At 46.8% G+C, this 3,875-nt stretch overlaps 1 protein-coding gene and 1 long non-coding RNA gene across 5 annotated transcripts in view; both read left to right on the forward strand.

Moving 5' to 3' along the window:
• SETBP1 (SET binding protein 1) overlaps positions 1–3,875 on the forward strand; it is a 383,903-nt gene that overhangs the window by 28,562 nt on the left and 351,466 nt on the right. The gene's annotated exons all lie outside the window — the stretch shown is intronic.
• LOC134760298 (uncharacterized) overlaps positions 1–3,875 on the forward strand; it is a 115,914-nt gene that overhangs the window by 6,925 nt on the left and 105,114 nt on the right. The window lies entirely within an intron of this gene.

The following is a 3,875-nucleotide window of genomic DNA, read 5'->3' on the forward strand; positions in this document are numbered from 1 at the left end:
TCATCAGCAGGGCAAGTGTTTCTCTTTAAGAACTCTCATTACTATAAACAGATTTTTGACCTCTGTTTGGACCCACTCTTCCGTCATCAAATTGTTCCCTTTTAGCCAGAAATGTCAAAAGATCTAAAATCATGGGAGCAAGGGTCAGAGTTGAGCTTAAAATGTGATTTACCAAACTTCTGTTCCGTAAGTATATTTTGGGAATATTTGGTTATCCCTCAACCCTGTCTTCTATTTTTCTCTTTTTTTCTTCCTGTGTTTGGGATTCTCTGGGGGTTTAAAACATGTAGCTTGGCTGTTTCCTCCTGGTTTGGTGTTCTCTTCTTTGTTTTTTTCTCTTTGGACCCCCCCCCACCCAAGGAAGGTTTTTTGGTGAATTCTATGCCATTGAAAATGCATCTGGCAGAGTAACCAGCAAAAACTGTGCTCTGTTCAGACAGAAAGTCATTTATTCTCTGCAGCATGGCTGGTGTGCTCTGTATGTGAAATTCTAGATGAGGAGTACAGGGTCTGTTAGAAAGAGCCTCCACTCTGGAAGTGGATTAGAACTCAGATACCCTGAAATCCAGGAACATGGTCTCTCTGCCTCTGGACAGAGACAGCCTGCATAATCTTAGGCAAGACTTAACCTCTTGAAACGTTTCCTGACAGTTGGAAAATCAGGGATAACAGCAGCCCCTCCTTGTTGATGTCACTGTGGTGAGGTTGAAATTGTCTGTTGGGCACTTAGGACAGCCCTTTGCTCAGTATGTCCTGCTCTCATTGCTATTTGGCATCTCTCTCTGCTGATCATCCACAGGAGCTTCCTTAGTTGAGGCACAGAGTGGGCATACAGTGATCTGCAGTGGTGCTGGACACTTGGGAGGCCTGGGCTGTGTTGAATTATGTTAGCTGGGGGGCAGCACCAGTGCCGGATGTCTGATGCCTGGAGAAACTTCTATTAGTTGAGCATATCACTAATGATTTTTTTTTTTTTTTTTGGTGTTAGTGGTAGGAATTGCTATACGGATTTATTTAGAGATAGTTCAAAGGTCTTTTATCTCTGTGGTCATTTATCTGCCAAACCGGGATTACTGCTGAGCACAAAGGATGACTCAAAATGAAAGTTTCAAAGCAGTGTCAAAGGAACCACCAAGTGGGGTTCAGCTGGCGGCTGCTACTCTTCCAGCATTTGCAAAGTCGGCCCCTCTTCCTCATCGTTGCAATTTTACATCCTCAAAAAGTCCTCTCATTGCTACATTGCTAGTTGACCCGCAGTTATATTTCCTTTTTTTCTTTTTAATAAAAGGCAAGAGAAACAATCCGTTTTTGCCTTTTCCTACCACATCTTTGACTCTTCTGATTCCTCCAAGTTTAAGTTAAAAACATCCTACCTTCAAGCTACAAAATGCAGCACATCCCAGGACATCCCTCACCTGCTTTGCTTGTTTATTAGACACAAGTGGCTTTGTTCAGGAAGTTACTGGGAACCGCTAAGGATAGTCAAGGTGGAGAACACAGGGTGGGGTCTCAGAGTCTGGACTGAGGCCTTGGTTCAGGTTCCTGACAACATTAAATATAGAAAATAAACAGCACAAGGCCTTGAAGCCATGCATTTTAGGAGTTGTTTTTTTTTTTTTTTTTTGAGATGGAGTCTCACTCTGTCACCCAGGCTGGAGTTCAATGGCAGGTTTTCGGCTCACTACAACTTCCGCCTTCCAGGTTCAAGCAATTCTCCTGCCTCAGCCTCCCAAGTAGCTGGGACTACAGGCCCATGCCACCACATGCGGCTAACTTTTGTATTTTTAGTAGAGACGAGGTTTCACTATGTTGGCCAGGCTGCTCTCGAACTCCTGACCTCGTGATCTGCCCACCTCAGCCTCCCAAAGTACTGGGATTACAGGAGTGAACGACCGCACCCAGCCAGGAAGTTTCTAATATCCGCAATAAACTAAAAATTTGTGTTATACTTTGCACACAGCCAAACTGCTTTGGGGAAAGTGTTTCAACAGCATGGTCCTCAGAGTGACTTGACTTGGAAGGTTGGCATTAAGGCTCTGGTCACTCCCCTATGGAGCCATCAGTGGCCAGAGGAAGAGGCTGCCAGAGAGGAGGGCAGGAGTTAAGTAGACCCAGGTCCTCAAGAGGCATACAGACAAACACAACATGCAAACACCTTCACTGATTTTTAGCCACGCCACGTCATATGGAGTCTGCCTGAGGCCGAATTATATTAACTGGTGGATCAGTGAGCCCCCGCTGCTGGGGGAGTGCAAGCTGAGGCCGCCATCTGAGTGCATTGAACAAGAACACCCAGAGCCCTACATTGCAAGAGGTTTGAACTGTGCAACTTTTTTCTCTTTTCTTTTCTTTGCCTCCCCCCCCCCCCTCCCCCACTCCTCCCGCCTCCCTCCCTCCCTCCCTCCTGATTGTTTCTGCTGCTTGGCTCTGGCTGTGGGTAAACTCCAGCACTGCAGCTTCATCCGGGAGACCCACAGCTTGTTTGCTTCCTTCCTTCCTTCCTTCCTTCCTTCCTTCCTTTCTTCCTTCCTTCCTTCCTTCCTTCCTTTCTTCCTTCCTTCCTTCCTTTCTTCCTTCCTTCCTTCTTTTCCTTCCTCTCTCCCTTCCTCCCTCCCTCCCTTCCTCCCTTTCTTCCTCCCTTCCTTTCTTCCTCTCTCCTTCCTTCCTTCCTTCCTCCCTTCCTCCCTCTCTCCCTCTCTCCCTCCTTCCCTTTCTTTCTTTCTTTGTTGCTTTTTTTTTTCTTTTTTTAAAACAAGGTCTTGCTCTGTTGCCCAGGCTGGAGTGCAATTGTGCAACCATAGCTCACTGCAGCCTCAAACTCCTGGGCTCAAGTGATCCTCTCACCTCAGCCTACTGAGTAGCTAGGACGGCAGGTGTGCACCACCACATCTAGCTGATTTATCTTTAAATTTTTTTTTTTTTTTTGGTAGAGATAGGTCTTGCTATGTTGCCCAGGCTGGTCCTGAACTGACCTCAAGCAATCCTCCCGCTTCGGCCTCCTGAAGTGCTGGGATTATAGGCCACCAGCCTGGCCTGACTACACAACCTCTAGGGCACTTCACCATTTTCCATAGTACCCCAGTGGATGTTGCCCTATGAAGGCAAGGGCCTCCCTGTATATCTTGAGTCTGCATTTCTCTCTGAATTCCCAGGTTGTTGTATTTTGCTCCCTGCCTGCCCCTTCTTCCCTGGGCGAACTTCCCTCACCTCCCCACTAGCCTGTGACCTCACACGGGAAACAATGGAGACCTTTATTTACTCTGAGAAGTCTGAGCAGTTCCCACCTCAGTACCTGGCCTGTGAGGCCATTTGATAATCATCATTAGTATCAAATGCAGGTTGCTTTGGTGTGTTTTCTAGACCTTGTTTATTGTGGTTCCGTCCCTCCCCCACCAGATGGTCCTCTGCCTCCCACAAGTTTCTAGCCAGTTTCACAGTGGGGGATAGGAGGTTGGGGGTGGGTAGGAAATTCTTAAAAGGAGATAGAGAGCAGCTCTGTCCCTCCAGGTGGGCCGCCCACCATGTCTTGCCAATAAGAAGCAATCATTTGCAAATATAAACTTGCCCAGGAGTGTGGACAGCCTTTTATGCCAGGCCAGTTAGTTCATTTGTTTAGTGTTGTTCATGAGAACTCAGCTCAGGAATTTCAGCATTTTTTACAACACAGAGTACCCCTGCAGAACCAACTTAGAGCAGTAGCTCCTCATGGTGGATCGTGGGTTTTGTAGTGTACAATGGGACTCTCCATGATTTCTCCATTCTTATCCTTTGGGGGCGGCATTATGTAGAAACTAACTTATTTGGGTGTGTGATTCTTCCTGTGTCATCAGGTTCCTGAACTAACCCAGTCTTCCTGCTTGATTCCTACCATTTAG

This window comes from Pongo abelii, chromosome 17 (genome assembly GCF_028885655.2).
Source record: "Pongo abelii isolate AG06213 chromosome 17, NHGRI_mPonAbe1-v2.0_pri, whole genome shotgun sequence".
NCBI lineage: Eukaryota > Metazoa > Chordata > Mammalia > Primates > Hominidae > Pongo > Pongo abelii.